The sequence below is a fragment of the Anolis sagrei genome, chromosome 2, assembly GCF_037176765.1.
Source record: "Anolis sagrei isolate rAnoSag1 chromosome 2, rAnoSag1.mat, whole genome shotgun sequence".
Taxonomy (NCBI): Eukaryota; Metazoa; Chordata; class Lepidosauria; order Squamata; family Dactyloidae; genus Anolis; species Anolis sagrei.
In genome coordinates, this window is record NC_090022.1 from 80,984,239 (window position 1) to 81,002,266 (window position 18,028).

An 18,028-nucleotide genomic window follows, 5' to 3' on the forward strand; every position below is an offset into this window, starting at 1 on the left:
AAATGTAAGATCATTAAAACAGATATATTAAAAGGCATAGACCTTAAAATAAAACACACTAAAATAATTCATTATTATTATTTATTTATTATTTACAGCATATTTACCCCACCCTTCTCAACCCCTGAGGGGGGACTCAGAGCGGCTAACAAAGGCAGCAATTTGATGCCACAATCAGTAACACAGTATAAATACATACAGAGTTAAAACAATACCAGTTAATTATAACCAAATTATCATAAGTCATTAAAAGTCATAACGATAAAATGTAAATTTAAGTTCATTGTTTAAAATGTCTGGTTTGTGATTTGATCATTCTTTTTTCATTGGTGGGAAAACTGTGAATTAATTCAGTATTACTGTTATTTCATTATTTCTATTTGTGTGAGAACTTCCTTCTACTGCTGTATGAGCAGTTGTACCATTGCAATAATATAAGGAAGAAGAAAAATACAAAAAGAAATTGCAAATGTTCTGGGCAGAACAAACGTGGTAGGACATGATGCTGTGTAAAAGACTGTTTACATACATTTGTATCAATAAGAGGCCAGCACTACTCAATTGCTGGAAGATGTGAAAGTGATCATTCCACTAGATGCATGCTTCCATTTTCTTAAAGAAGATAACTGCAACATGGCTGGTGTGATAAAGTCCGACATCTTTGAAAACCAGGCAGTTTGGAAAACTACTTGTAATTGCACATTGTTGTTTAGCAAACAAAGCAGAATTTTCTGCACAGCAAAGATTATTTTATCTGCAGAAAACACTGTTTTCCATGTAGAAAATGCTGTTTTCCACATAGAATTGTTGCCTGTAGATTTTTTATAAAGTAAGTCCTGAACTGGGAAGATTCTAATCAACCCAGGATTGTTCTCATCAAGGTTTTAAACACTCAATAGATAAGTTTTCAAGCAATTAAAAATATTTCCAAATATTCTTTTTATTTCAGATGTAGCTAAACAAATAGCGCTTTTCTGTCAGCACCACCTTGCTAAAAATAATAAAAGCATTTTTTTATTAATTAAATTTCCCATCATGTCATTGTGTGGTCCATTCAGACCACAGGGGTTTTTTTTCTGTTTTTGTTTTTTTGCTGCAATGATATGTTGCTTTTCTTATCCAAACAGCAGGGCCTCATCTATAATGATTCATAGTAATGTAAAGAAAAATGGTATCACATAGCTCCAGTCATGGGATAATTTCTACTCGCCATGGATGAGCTCTTTGCAAAGATAAGATTTATCTAAATTCCTCTTTATAAAAAGTTCTACCCTGTAAAATTTGGTGCAGATGTCATGCTGGAGGCTGACCTTTCAGCTGAACGCACTCCACCCCTGCCATCCTCAGCAGTTACCATCTAATTAGCCCAATGACTTCTATCATTTGCAGGCTCTTCTTAGAAATAATCCCAGGCTTCCGGCTGGCTGAGCTTGTGATTAGAGATGTAATAATTATCCCTTTAATAAAAAATAAAAATGGCTCCTTTTCATTTCTCAGGCAAACTTAATGTTAAATACCCGTACCTTGAATGACTTCTAATGTATCTGGGCTATGATTTTTGAGGCCACATTACTGTTATCTTCCTTTCTGGAAAAAAGTAAAATGCTGGACTTTACTGAGAGAAAAGGAGATTTGTGATTCAAATGGTTCCATCTATTTCAAGCAGGAACTGCCTCAAAGTAACAGAAATAAAGCATGTGGGGAAAATGCATATGTATTATATAGATGGAAGAACCAATATTCCTTTGGCAAGGACAGCAATGAATTCTCCATTATGTCTTAATGGTCTCCACATTTGTCATCCTTATCTGAGCAACCCTCCTTTTTGTTCATTCACAATGTAGGTTAAATGCATGCTGCTGTCCTACAAACTCCAGCCCTGATGAATGGAAATCATCACCATGGCCTGGAATAATGATTTCTCGGGGGCAAAGGGTCCAGCTTCCTTGCTGTTTGCACTCTCTTGTGATAGTATGAAAACAGAAAGATTAAAGTTGTCTCTCTATTTCTTGCTATCTTATTTCCTTCTGTTTTGGATGAAAATCACAGTACTATCCAATTAGTAGCATGTTTTCTTTTAGATAGAATACAATCAGAAAAATGTTAACTGAACCCTTATGTACATATCAGAGAATAATTTTAACAAGATAATTAGTAGAGTGTTTTCAAGTATAGTAAGTAACTACATAGACAAAGCAGGGAGGAATAGTGGTAGTTCATAGATACTATTTGATGACTGTATACAATGATAAACAAACCGGTGACCGTATCTTCTGAAAATGTGCAAGCAAAGGGCAATTTTCACTTAACTATAAGGCCTCAACCACATATACAATTAAATCTAGGATCAATCTGAAGTAGCAATACTCCACTAACTATTTTTAAAAAACATTTCCATGCCCAGTAATGTATCTGTTTTGTTATTCTCAGACCAGAAACACTAATGTCTCCCCAAACAACTTATTTATTTATTTATTAGTATTTGTATACCGCTTTTCTCACCCCGAGGGCAGGATACTGCCATGACAGTTAAAGTGGGATCAATGTGCTATAATTGTGTGTTGTGAGAAAGGTCAATCTCTCTTTTTGTACATTAATCTCACTCACCCATTCCTTGTCAGCCTTTTCAGTTGATTACATAGGTTTCTCACATTCAGCCCTGTATTCCCAGTATTAAAGTGGTAGGAAGGATGGCTTTGCCTCCCACTTATCTTCCCCCCCCCCCCCCCCCATTTTTAAAAGCTGCACAGTGCACACATTACTTAGGCCCTTTCTGATAATTTGCTGATCCCTTCTCAGTTAATAAATTAGCCACCTTTTAGATGGATACTGCATGGAGACAGTTTATACTGCATGGAGACTTTGCACCAGTGGCAGAAAACTCCAGAGAGATGACTGCAGCCAGCAAAGGCTCCTTTTGAAATGTATTGTTTTAAGTTACCTTATGATAGTCCTGGGTGGAATTAACCCTTTATTCATCTTGTTTGCAGTAAACTCATTTTGGTTATCTTTTCACCTTGCCTAAAGTGCCTCTGTCTGCTAAGGCTCTTACTCTTACCAGAAGGTATACAGATAGCCCCCGAGTAAAGCCAGACACAATAGTTCCCGCCAAAGGCTTGAGCGTGCCATCACATTGCATATAAGTGATACTTTTACAAATGATGCCTGACTTCTTTCTTGTTATTTCTTCATATCTTTTCCCATTTTTCAGTTTTCTATTTCAGTTTCCTCTGATCAGACAGCTGTATCCAGGTTTTCAATTAACAGGGTAAACAAAAAGATGTCTTAAATGCCCTATCTTTGCAGATGATTAGACACGATGACTTACAAAGTCCCTTAGATTCCTGCCATAACATCTTTCAAGTGTGATTTTCCTGCTTCTTGGCAGGGGTTGGACTGGATGGCCCATGAGGACTCTTCCAACTCAATGACTCAGTGATTCTAAGTGTGCACACCAGTGAACAGAACATTCTGGGAGCATCATGCCGCCACTGAGAACCAAGATAGAAATGAATCTGGAGCTAAACACAGTGTTTAATGGCCATTAATATCTGCAGTTCTTGTTTCTTTTTTTATCCTCCTGTTTATTTCTATCCTATCTTTTCCACAAATTGGGACCTAAAGCAGCTTACAGCAACTAAAAAAGACATAATTAAATATTGGCCTTAACATTGGAAGAGAAATGCAACACACAATTAGATCTAGAATGAAGTTTGTATTATTGTAGTCTTTGGCAAACAAGGACAACTATAAAACACCTTCATTTTAAGATGTAATGTAGTTAGGAAAAGAAATATTTTTCAGCAGCTTATATACTGAGTCTGTGGCAAATGCAGCCAATTAGCTACATGGAGTGACACAAAGCCAGTGATAAGGCAAAGAAGTTTTTTCTGATCTAATTAACATTCTGTTTCCATTGATCCTAGTCTTTAGGACTACCATAGCTTGACTCTACCTTATTCTTTATTATGCAGTGACATACAGTGATACCTTGAGTCAAGAGTTTAACTCATTCTGTGACCAAGCTCTTAACTTAATTCTTACCTCAAAGTAAAATTTGGCATTGAAATGCTATTAATCTATTTTGCCCCCCACCCCATAATTTTTGTTATGTGTTTTCAAGTGAGAAAATGTACTTTATAAACAACAAATAAAAACACATTCACATGGAACAATAATGAAGGAAAGATCCGTTTTAAAATGGTAGAAGCACAAACTTGTGGTAAGGAAGCACAAAGGGAAGAGGTAGAAGCATCATTTTCTTCATCTTGAACTCATTCCAGCCTCTCTCCCTCCCTCTCTTCATGAAGCCAAACATACCAGGAATAAAAACCACATAAAATCAACTCACCCAAAGTTCCTCAAAGCAGACAAGAGAAAAGTGGACAGCAATCTTCCAAAGTGGACAAGAGCACGAGGCATGAAGGCTGCTCCCTTGAAGCCTTGTACTCTGGTGCTAGCACTCAATTTGACACTAGCATTTAACTCAAAACACTGCTCATATGTCAAAGCAAAACCAGGGGGGTGAACAGTGGCTCTTAACTCAAAATGGTCTTGTTGGGATTCTCTTAAGTCAAAGTTCCACTGTAATTGAATTGCTTTCATAAATTATACAATTCCTCTTTACCGTTATACCATGAAACACATTATAGTTCTACAATATTGTACATGATTAAATAGCTAAACCATATAAATCCTTTTAGAAAAGGAAGATTCCAGATTTGTTATATGCAGTCAAGATGGCAGGTACTTGCCCCACCAGCTGGCTACTGTAAAGGCCAAAGGTCCAGAATTTCCTACAAACCTGTCTGTCAGGAATGAGAAATGTGGAACTACTTTATGGAAAAAGTCTTCGCATCAGGAGCCCTGAACAGACATTCTTGCTCAACTGCCTCTCCAGCTATTCACTGCCTCAACAAATAAATCATGGTGCTACAATAAATTCAAAAATGCTCAGAGAGCATTGAAGACGCTAGAGAGGTTGAAGCAGTATGACTTTGACAAAGAAGTGTGAAATTTTCTGCTTTCCCACAGAAATAGTGCAGGTAGAAGTGGACTTTTTAAAAAGGAGAAATGAAGTAGAGAATTTAAAATCAGAATATTTTCTAGTGAACCTCTCACAGATCTGTTATCTGACACATATATCCTTTTTTTCGCTCTCCTTTCCCTATAGCCAGCGTCACTTGTCTATTTTTATTATTCCATTGTAGAAATGCCTCTGCAAATCTTTGAAAGGTTAACAGAAACCTCTGTCCAGAAAACACAGAAACCAAGTCTTGCTACAGTCTATGAATTTTAATGATCTACATTACAACAAGTATGCTATTTTTATACCTGTATGCAATCACCAGTATCTCAGTAACTGTATAAAATATGACAGAGGTCCAGGAAGAAACAATAATAGAACTGCACAGCAGTTGGCCTGCCATTAATAACAGTAGACCACAGTAAAACAGGAAAGGAACAGACAAAAGAAATAACACGGTGAAGAGCACTGATAAGACTCAAGACAAGCATCTATATAGAAATTGTGTGCTGCTATGGTAAAACGTATCCATTACATGGATAACAGTAAATTAGAACCATTCAGTGCCTTTCTATATAGGTGGCTAAATGTAACAGTCTGATAAATTGTGGAGACAGTTGTACTACCCATAGGAAAGGTAATATTTTACTTAGCACTAGACACAATAGAGTTAGGTTCACCATGGGAAAGAACTCTTGTTCAGTCAAGAGTAAACAACACTGTACTTTCCAGATGTTTTGGATTATAACTCTTATGAGCCTTGATGGGCACAACCAATGGTGAATAATTTTGCAGATTGGAAGAGCACCAGTCCACCACCTCCATATTAGATGGCTCTTAGGAGTCGTGGTCAATAATCTATGACTATGGAAGTAATAATTTCAGATATCTGGCAACTATGAAGATGCCATTACCTGCACAGATGGTTGTTAATACCCAACAAGCCACAATTCAATATGCTTTAAAGTTTGTTTTTGAAAATAAATTTGCAGTTAGTTGTAATTTGTCATTACATGTGAATTCACTATTCCATTTGGCTCCTAGTTTATTTTGTAGCTCTACCCGAGCTACAGAAATAAGAAAGACAGTCAGCCAGAATATGAAACAAATTAAACAATTAGGAGACTCCCACTTAGTTTATATACCTGCGTTGTGATTTTGTTGTTATATGCCAACAAAGGCTGTGTATGTGATTCCTAGTGAGTATTCCTTTCCTAAGAAAACCCCATGAAATTCCAGAGTCAACCTAAATCTGAAATGTCTTGAAAGCACACAACAACAATCCTATCTCATCAGCCAAAAGCAGGTCCACACTTCCCATTGAAATACTAATAAGTTTATTTTTGTTAAAATTGTTCTTCATTTTAATCATTGTATTGTTTTTAGGTGTTTTTTGCACTACAAATAAGATATGTGCAGTGTGCATAGGAAGCCATTCATGTTTTTTTTCAAATAACAATTGAGCCCTCCAACAGTTTGAGGGACTGTGACCTGGCTTTCTGTTTAAAAAGTTTGAGGACCCCTGGCATACATGATAGGAAATGCTAACAGCTGAAGAAATGTAATTGCAGTTTCATCTAAAAGCCTATCTAGGTAACAACATCCCTTCTTTTGCTTTAAATTCTGTTTTTACAACAATTATTCCACTCCATTATTTAAAGGACCTTATTTTTGTCTTGCTCACCTGTGAAGTACATTATTCAGAGGGAAAAAAACATGAAAGAGTGATCATAACAAGAAAAAAAGGTCTGTTCAGGTGGGGTAGGTATTTGAAAAAAAACAAGCATTACTGGGTTGTTGTAGGTTTTTTCGGGCTAAATGGCCATGTTCTATAGGCATTCTCTCCTGAAATTTCACCTGCATCTATGGCAAGCAACCTATTATGTGTAGGGATTGTGATGATGGCAAAACCTTGTTAGCAATTGCATTCACTAAAAAATTCTTTAATGCTAGGTTAGAAGAAATTTAGAAGAAGAACTTTATTTTTCTACCCCGCCTCCATCTCCCCGCAGGGACTCGGGGCAGCTTACATGGGGCTAAGCCCAAGGCAACATACAATTAAAAGCAGAGCAATAACAAAATGTAATTTAAAAAGCATAAAACAACATAACAATAATAGACAGGCATCAAGCAACAAAAGAACTAATTTGAAAATAAAGTTACTACTCTACAGTAAACTTGTGAATGAAGAAAACACAACAAATTCCCAGTTAAACACCATCCCCTCAATTCTCAAAAGTTCATCCATCCAGCCTCCAGGTCTCCCAGTCTGAGCAGACTCATCTTATCAGTCTCTTTTTTCATGCCAGCATCCAGATGGTTCCACTCTGTTTTCATTCCTAGACCTTGCTGGAATGGAGGTTTTCTAATGGCCTCAATACCACAGATACGAGTCCATGACAAGGATGTAATTCTCCCATTGAAGTAAGTAAAAGTAATTTTAGCACTTTTCCTCCCTCTTTCAGAAAGTCTTTGGAAACTGTACATTTTTTAAGATATTTGAAGTTCACAGAAATAATATTCTTTTCTGTATAGAAAATGTTTTTTCCCCTGGGCAATATTTTAAGTATGATTTTTGCATAAATAAGTTCCAAATTGCAAAAAAAAAAAAAAATCATCAGATTGATCTTATACAGGTTTCCTGACACTTCAGAAATGCATTTTTCGAATATATTCAAATACTCTTTCCATCCACAATAACAGTCAAGTTCTCCAAGGATGAGAGTGTTTTGGTTCTCCTTCAATGGCAAGATAACAGGTGAAATGGTGATGTCTTGCCAGTCCATGGGTACTTCTAAGGGCTTTAGAATTCACAAACAAAACCAATATTTTGAAAAGCAATCTGGAGTAAGTTTAATAATCTATAAGCAGAATGTGTGATAGAAAAGAACTGTGCCTCGGTGAATTTGAATAGATTCAGAGCAAGGATGCAGTGGATTGAACACTCAGTACATTTATAGTGCTTTTTCTCGGCAATTTTTCCCGAGCAAATTTGGATTTTGAGACCAATTTCAACTATACAAGAGCTCTCCCAAGAAGGAAATTAGCAACATACAGAATAATGACCATGATGAACTCCTTCTTGTATTGTTAAAGTATATATAAAGCTTATATAGTGGAACCTCAACCTATGAGCATCCCAACTTGTGAGCATTTCAAGTTACAAACCATCACTTGTCCAATTTTTTGATTCAACATGTGAGTCAGATCTGAGTTACAAGTCCCTTCAAAGATGGCAGCCGTGCTGGGAGACTAGGGTGAAGAGAGAACAGCCTGCAGAGGGACTCCGCCATCACTCGGACCCTGAGCAAGGCTGATGAAGGGCCTTGAGGGTAGCAAGAAGAGCTGGAGATGGCCCGGAAGGCAGACCAAGCTCACAGGGAGGGAGGAGGGAGGAAAGGAAGGAGGAAGAGAGGAGTCTTGGTGCAGACAACTGGAGGTCTCCTTTCTCATTATCTCTGCCTTTGAAGAGCAGAAAGTGGCAGGGAGGCTTAGAGGGAATTGATCAGGGAGGGAGGGAAGGAGGGGCCTTGGTGTGAATGACTGGAGGCCTCATTTTTTTCCATCTCTGCTTCTGAAGGGCAGACAGTGGCAGGGAGGCCAAGAGGGAGCCACTCAGGGAGGGAGGGAGGGAGGGCTGCTGAAGCCCCTGAACCCCAGGTAACTTTGCCAAATGGTTTAATTTGTTCCGTGACCAAGCTCTGGAACAGATTAATAGCATTTGAATGCCTTTAAATTGGAAAATTTGCTTTGACATATGAGCAAATTGAGTTGCGAGCTTGGTTACAGAACAAATTAAACTTGTATATTAAGGTATCATTGTATATCACATGTAGCAGAACGATTGAAAATATGCATCCTTTGTAGATAACTTGTTTCTTGTGGGCATTAAAAACCAAGAGTATCCAGATGAATGTATCTATTCCTATCTATAATTATTAAAGGGTGTCACAAGCGATCTATTCATTTTATGGACACATATGACTTCATCTTTCATTGCAAATCACAAAGCTGCTCTGAATAGTCTACTGAATAAGAAATTACAGCACTTCTTTGAATCAAAGTGAGAGAACTGGCATTGAGCTTGGTTCTGGCAATGTGCTGTTAGGAAGATTTCCAAGGTGTCCAGATTGTTTGATATTGCTTCAGCCTGGTGCCTTGGCCAACTTGTTAGCTGGAGACTACACTCATCTTTTCTCTCAGGTGATTGTTCTGTAAATATAAATGATTTGTCTAATCTGAAAAGCATTTCTAAAAATGACTGTTTCACAGTGCATGGTAGCTTGATGATGTAAGCTAAGGGAAGCAAGATTGAAAAACAAAGCATTTTTGACCTTTCTGCCCCCACTGGTGAAAGATGCAACATAGTAGGACTGCATTTACATGAGAATATATACATTTCCTTCTGTTATTTTCACTTCACTCTATTCTATGTGTGTGCCTCTGTGCCTGAACCCACATACATACATGTTCCACACAACCTATCAGAAACTATTTATAGCTATGGGGTGGATTCTTAAGTCATTTTACCAAATGAATATTACATAGACCTCATCTCCACCAAGTGCTTTATCCAGGGTGACCACGCACACTAAACCAAACCTTCTGCACTGCTGGGTTGGCATCCAGATTGCTAAGGCCACATCAGACCCACTGTGCCATCTCATCTGTATTGCTACCACCATTCTTCACAGCCAGAGTTCCCTATGAGCATAAGACCATCACAGTTGTGTCTGCTGAAGTTATAAGGGGGCACCTGTGAAATAGCAAGAAGTGGGTAGATTGATCCATCCTTCTTGTTAATCATGTTGGTGCACTGATTCCGACCACAGTTAATGTAGCTGCAATTACCAGATGTTCTCAGGAACCTCTGTGGCTGGTGAGGAGACATGGTGTTGACATACAGATAACCCAGCCGCTTCCCTGCAAACTGAGCAGTGCAGTGACTTTAGTGGTGTATTTGGATAATGGATTGGGCCAAAACAGACTAGCTACCCAAAAATAGCTGCAAAATCTGACTCCACTGTAGTTTCCTGCAAAATTCCCTGACTTAGCAAACTTGGACTGAGAAAGTCCAGATTTCACTATGTTACTATGCCTCATGAAGATTGCCAGCACTGGGTTTGGACTGAGTATGTTTTTTTTAAAAAAAAAATCCCTAATTTTTATCTATGTTACAATCTCACTGAAATACGTAATCTTGCTGTTAACATAAGGAGCCAAAACAAAGACCCCCATTCTGCTGTTTATAAAAGAAGAAAATGTTATACCATGGCTGCCTCATCGCTTCAAATAATATCTTCCATTGTGAGATCTACATATATACTCAACAGACTTTGCTATCTTTACCAGAGCAAATATGAGGGAAGGATTTTGCTCCTTCACTAGAGGGAGAGATGGGGGGGGGGGGAATTTAAGAATTCTGGAACTTCAGAGTCTTGTCCCAGGAGAGCTGAAAGACAATATCCAAATCTGTCACTATGATTGTGATCTAGATTCTTCCTTTTGTCATAAAACAGAATTTAGAGATAATCCCTAAAGATGATTACTCTGGGTTTGAATCTGAAGAAGACATTTATCTCTGCAATGTTGGGTTTTTGTTACTTTCCATTATTTCTTTTTTAAATAGCAGCTTTTCTTTGCAGACTACAAATATCATGTGAGCAGGAGATTATGTCAAAATCCTGCCTGTTGTCCATTTCCTATGAAAACAACAAAAGAGGCAAATTCAAGACTTATTTAAGGGTGCTTCCAGACAGGGTTTAAACCCACTTTGAAATAGGTGTAAGTCCCCATCCCCTTCCCCAAAACCCAGGATATCCCAGGGGTTGTCCCCATGCCCTCCCAGTAACTTAGGGACACCGAACCCCTCCAAAAGCCCCCCAAAAGCCTCAAAATAAAATAAAACTTACCAGGCGACCATGATGCTCCTCCAGCAGGCCTCCTGGCACATAGAAATGACATGCCAGGAGGTGGGGGGGGGAGGGGAGGGCAGGAATGATTTGCACCCCCCCCCCCATCTCCTGGCACATTATTTCCATGTGCCAGAAGGCCTCTGAAGAGACATCATGGTGGCCTGGTAAGCTTTTTTAAATTTTAAGAGCTTTGGAGGGTGGGGGTTGGGGAGGGGGTGACCTCCTTGCTTCTCCGGGTTTTTGGAAACATGAAGAATCGAGATGGGTTTCTGGAGTCCCAGGGTCAGTCCCCACAGGGCCCATACCCCATTAGACCCAGGCCTTTCAGGAAGGCCCAGATCTAATGGGGTATCAAATTAATTCAGAACAAAGCAGGATTTACCTTGGTCCCAAATTAATACAAGAGCAAATTAAGCCTGATGTCTTGCTACTAGCCAAAACGACTAAGCTGATGCTATTATACTTTGGAGATATAATGAGTCATTAGAAAAAAATGCATATAACAACAGAAGCCAGAAGGAAATGAATGAAACTGTCGCTGGTTCTACAGTTGGACACCATTTTGACTGTCATGACTCAATGTTATGGAATCATGGGACTGAATTTTTATAAAGTCTTTAGCTTGCTCTGCCAGAGTGCTTGTCCCTCATCAAACTATAGCTCCCAGATTCTACAATAGTTACAGGATTATGAAGCTGCATTAATTCTATTGTGAAATGCTAGTCTGCATTACAGGTGGACTGATTTAACTTTAACAGGCATAAGAAAATTGGCAGGCAGAGGGGTTCCAAAAAATGTGACTTTTGCACAAAATAAGTCTAAAACTGGAAATAACCCTTGAAAATTATGCAGTTTATTGCAGCAAGGAGGGAAACAATGGTCACATTGGGTTGTTGTAGGTTTTTCAGGCTATATGGCCATATTCAAGAAGCATTCTCTCCTGATGTTTCACCTGCATCTATGGCAAGCATCTTCAAAGGAAAGGCTGTAAATGACCCTTCCACACACACCAGTCCTTTGAGGGGATTCCTCTGCACATCCAACCATGCATAGCCTGCCCATCCCAGATCCAGGATCCATGTCAACTGACCCCTGATTTTTGACAACATAAAATTCAACATGCCCCCACATTCCAAGATTAACCAGCATTTTAAGAAAGGGGGGTGGAGACTGAGATGGAGGTAAAGTGAGATGGAGAGAAAGTGAAATGGAGGGAGAGAGGATGGCACCCTGCTCAGGCCCTTGCTCCCTAAGAGTAGAGGGAGCTCACTTAATAAATCCAGGTGGCAGAACTGACTGGAAGCATCCAGATGAACACCAGGGTGTTCCAGCCTGCCGTGAACAAGGAGAACCGCAAGGGATCCTGGGATACCATCTATTTCTGAGGATGGCGAGGAAGGGGAAATGTGTAGAAAACTGCACTTCACAATCCCTCTGTGGAACTTGCCCTCTTTTATATTATTATCTTTGTAAAATAAGCATTTTGCCAATTGATTATTTAAGTACCAGAAGGGAGCATGACAGATGCTAACACAGAAGTGTTCACACTCACAACATAAGGTAAGTCCTGGGTCAGTGGCAGTTTCATCACAAGGAACTGGCAGATTGGCACTGAGTATTACCTGACATCATGCAATAGATACAATCATTTTTGGTGTGCCAGTTCACCACCTCTGGGTGATGTCCCTAGTCTAGCTATAAAACTATAATTATCTGTTGATAATTGAAAGATCTGGAAGCAGGTTTTTTGTAATGTTTTTCAAATTATGCAATTGAAATGTCTTGGGTTATAAAATCTCAGCTTTCAAGCTTACTTGGCTGAAATGTTTTCAGCTATTTTTGAAATAAAATCTACTTCTTTACAGCCAGAGACCTTGTTTCTCATTTAAATTCAGATTTTTATCAGACATATCCTGTTTCATGTGTTTTTTTAAAAAAGAAAAGCCTATTAAGCAATATGTTAGGAACTAACAAAGATGAATTTCAAATATCAGAACTAACTATTTTCCCTTCACTTCACATAACTACAACAACAACAACTACTACTACTACTACTTTATTCTCATACCCTTCCACCATCTCCCTGAATGGACTAGGGGTGACTTACATATGGGACAAAACGTCCACAAAACATAAAAGAAAAACACACCATAAATTAAAACACATTGAAATAGGAGCTCCATAAAATACAATAATCAAGATAAAACACCTCAAAATAACAGAATAAAACAGATTGCATTGGAGCTCCATCAAACTAAGACAAAACCAATGACCAGATTTCTAAGATGGCATGACCAAGCTATCAAAGGGCTGGGCAAGACTTCCATAGGTCTGGGGAAGCATATAAAGTGTTAAACAGAGTACTTTCTAGCAACCTAGGGACTAGACATATATAACTATATATTCGTCCACTTAGTCATACATTTCTACGCCTTGTTTTATTATAACTGATATTTCTGGTTTTGTTTTCAATTGTAATGACTTCAGTAGAATAATTTATATAGCACACATATCAAATGCAAGGCTTGTGGGCCAAATGAAGCCCACTACATCATTTTATGTGGCTTGTGAGGTTTTCAATACCAGTGAAAGACAGTTACAGTGTTACAATTACAGACAACCCTTTGAAGGCAACCATAAGGCTGATGTGGCCCTCGATGAAAATGAGTTTGACACTCCTGTTTAGAGCAAGGAATAGTAATCTCAAGAACGCCAAATGTCATGGATGCTGGTCTGTTTCTGAGACACCAGAGTACCTCCATGCCATGAGTTCAACCCAGGTTGAAGAATGCAAAACATCTGGAGGCCCATCATGGGAAAGAGAATGATTATCTGGGTTTAGCCTGGAAAAGAGACTGACCTGGAGGAGGCTGCCAGAAAGATTTTTCATGAAGGGGGGTGGGGGGTGGGTGGGATTTCAGGGAGGTATTGAACTAAAAGTTTGTCCACATTTTCTTTAGTTGCAACTTTGCTGTAGTGTAGTAACCTGGAATTAAAAATATTTCCAAGATTTCTCTTGTGAGTGCCTTTGATTACTATCAAAGTTCTGCCATCATCACACCATAAGCTTGTTTAAACTTTAGTTTCTGTGGGAGTTCATGCTAGGGTAATTTTTTTTAAAAGGAGATACAAAGCACTATTAATTAAAACATAGGTAGAAATTAATTATACAATGAACCTGACAGTTTCCCCTGAAAGCTGATTTTGCAGATAGCATATCAAAAGCAAGTAGGTCATGATGAAATGAATTGATATGAAAGTACGCACATGGGCTTAAGCTCAACAGGGGTTCCATTTCATGTTGCAAAACTGCCAATTCAACACCATAGAGGCATTCATATCAAAAAAAGACAATCAGTGGGATATTGGGTGGATGTATATATGACACCATATTATCCAATTATACATAATACTGACTATTTATACAACTGGAAACACTCATTTCATTCACTCTTTGCAGTGCAAGAAAGAAAGCCTTCATAGTTTCAATATAAAATATTATTGCATCCACATTCTGGACACACCCAGAGTGTGAATGATGGGATGATGAACCCAGAGATGAGAACTTAATGATTAATAATGCACAGATTGACCAACTTAATATATTTTTGTGGAGATATCTCCAAGTCAACTTGTTATCAATAGCCTGGGACATAATTTGCAAACCTAGAGCCAGGAGCTCAATTGAGACTGTTCAAGAACTCATTTTGCATATAGCATATCAAAAGCAAATAGGCCAGGATAACATGAACAGGTATAAAAGTATGAACAATTGATATACAAGTATAGTCAGCCCTCTATACTCCCAGATTCAATCACCCATGGCCAGAAAATATTTTTTTAATCCAAAAAAGGGAACCTTGATTTTACAATTTTATGTAAGGGATATTGTTTTGCTACACTGTTGTATTTAATGGCACCAGAGCATCCATGTATTTGGGTCAGCAGATAGCAAAAGCCCACTGCATTCACAAACGTGGTATATTAACAATTTACAAATAAGTATGGCATTCAGCAGTTGACTATGAGAACTGGCAGTGATGGTGATTGTCAAGTTCCTTCCCTCCACTGTAGTTTCAGCTGCCTCTGTAACTCATCTTTCTACCAGTTGGTAGAGTCCGAGAAGCAGAGATTGAAGACTGGTTCACTTCCCTCTCTCTCTTTCCCAGTGACTGGATTCTGGGGGAGAGAAAGTTGCTGTGCCTTGAGCTTCAGCATAGTTTTGTGTGAGCTGGCAACTGTGGAACAAATGAGATTGGAGCTGTTGCTAGGATCTGTGTGTGAGTCAGTAAGCTAAAAAGGGAAGGGCAAGCAGTTTTGATTCTAAGAGTGAAGAAGAGGGAAAGCAAGAGAACAGCTTTGGGTGGGGTGAAAATGTATTTCCCAAAAAAAAATCCACATATTTGTTGCCTTCTTTCCCTAGAGCACAATAGAGAAGAATGGATGAGGAAACACATCAATAAGATTTTGGATTTATTTTATTGTAGTCACCCACCTTAAATAGAAATAGTATCAATAAAACTATTAAACATTTGGACTCTCACCAGCAGTTAATGAAACTAAAAGTTATTTTTTTTAATCATTTTTCTCATTTCTGGGTAACGCTCCAATAAACAACTGTAACCAGCATTATTATTCTCCATGTTACTGTGGGAACTTTTCAGAAAAGAAGAAGATCAAAGGAGGAACCTGAACTTCTAATAAGATTATCAGTACTGAGATAATGATATGAATATGTTTAGGGTGTGTCTACACTGTAGAATTAATGCAGTTTGATACCTCTTTAACTGCCATAACTCAATGCTATGAAATCATGGGAATTTTTGTTTTACAAGTTCCTTAGACTTCCCTTCCAAAGAGTGCTGGTATCTCACCAAATGACAATTCCCATAATTCCATAGCATTGAGTCATGGCACTTAAAGTAGTGTCCAACGACACTAATTCTACAGTGTAAATACACCCCTAATGTATCAAACATGGGGAATCACTTTCATTTTTTAAAATGCATTAACCAAGGAGCTAACAAAGACCATATTTGACTCTTTATGCAAAGTTCTGCAGATTGAAGAACATTTTCCTCTCTTTTTCATGTATAGTGAGAAGAGCACCAAAATATCTAAACAGAATGCGGTCTGCTGATGACAGTAAACAAATGTCTCCTTCATTTATAAATACCACTAGGGCCTGAGCCATCAATTCTGATGGTTCACATCCTTTCTCATATCCACATATAAATGTACATGCACACATTCATTTCACTCCCTTCATCAAACCATTTCTTCTTTCCCATCATAGTTTTCCCGAATGGGACTGCATTGGACATTTTGACTGCTGTTAATTGGAACTTCGTCAGAAGGCTGCATCAGTCTATAACTCCTATGCCAATGGGTTTTAGTCTAAACTTCTCTGAAAGTCTCTGAAAGTACCTAGATGATGATTCCAAAAGAAACTCTGAAATTTAGATGTCTCCTTTAGAGTCTGGGCTAAGACCTGGAATGGACTCACTGCTCCACTGGCAACAGTGCCAGTGTCAGAAGGAAATTTCATCTGTTGTTTGTAATGTTCTTTTAGCTACTGACATTCCAAGATTTATATTGAAGACAGAAGGAAAAATAACATCTGATAATGAGATGCACTTTGAATTTTTAAAAACAATAACAACAAAGTCTTCTTCATGAAGAATTGGGAATCTTTCCACCAGTAGACTTGATTCTACATACTCAAAATCTCTGTGTTGGCAGAATGTCACATTAACATAATTTTATGCATTTAATTTCATAGGTTGTTTGCAAAAGAGAAGAGTAAGGAAACTTCAAAGGTCAGTAGCTATGAGCTCTAACCTATTTGAAAAGAGGATCAAGGGAAAGGACAGATGTCTTGTGACAGAAAGTGAGAAAATGTTTTGTAGCATATTTAGGTAATGCAATTACACCTTCTTGATGTGTCATCTTAACAGTTTGAGTATTTCACAAAGTAGACAAAATGCTACTGATGCATTTTTTAATAAAAACAACAACAACAACCTTCTACTCTGAATGGAAATGACCCATTTTCTCAGTGCTTATCAAGCCAGGACATTACATGATTGAGAAACTATATTTTTAATTCATTTCTATGGGTTTTAGTCTGAATTTTAGGCTGAGCCTACTCAGAACTTTTCCAAAATATACTACACACCATTATTTTCAGTGTTTCTCCTTACCTTTGGAAAATTTCCATTCCACCCACCATAGAGCAGTGAAGATGGAGGAGATCATTTTACTGGCCTCCAAAGGATTAAAGCCAGAAATAAATGAGTGGGGAGGAGGAGCGGGTCTGGCCTTCCTTGCTTAGGTAATTCCACGCTATTCTCTCCCTCTTTGGATTCTTTGACACACCTTTCTGCCTTCTTCAACAGGGTGAGATTTCTGTTTGCTTTGGAACTGGGTAAGATTTTCTCTTTTCCTTAAGGTTTTTTTCCCCCCTCCTATCTTATATGTCAAGGAGGACTGGATAACTGGTTAAGGAGGGCATCATAAATAAGTCTTCTTGGCAGGTGTTGTGGGGAGATAGAAGCCAATGATGCACCTTCTGTCATATTTGGGGTAGGATGGGAATTTGAACTTCCATGTATCATGTGCTTTTGGGGTTGGTGAAACATTTCCTGTTCTTGGGCTCTGTCTCTGGGTCTTTGGCCTCTCCACGGGCCATGTGATTTGGGGATCAACCTTCCAGTTTACTAGCTGGCCTGGGATTTCTCTTGGAGGCTATGGTGTTTTCACCCAGGGCAGGCAAGAGAATCTGGTTTGAGTGAGACTGACTGTTCCAGCTGCTCCCACACCAAGTTGCTTCCCCTGTTAGTTTTGATTATCACCAAAATAAAGTTGTCCATATTTTCTTCCATTTCTTGTGTTTGGTGTAGTTATTCCATAGGTTGATCAGCAAATGAATAGATAACAGGAATCAGAATGAGCAATCATGATTTTTCTCCTTTCCCTTTCTCTGTATTTTATATTTTGCCTTGTGTTTTTCATATGGTTGACATAATAAGGTGAAAGGCAAGATAGAACCACCACCTCATATGCAATTGCTCACCATTTCACTAAT

General features: G+C 38.4%; 1 protein-coding gene across 3 annotated transcripts in view; it reads right to left on the reverse strand.

The window, feature by feature from the left end:
- Nucleotides 1-18,028, reverse strand: part of SGCD (sarcoglycan delta) — a 630,158-nt gene that overhangs the window by 268,935 nt on the left and 343,195 nt on the right. The window lies entirely within an intron of this gene.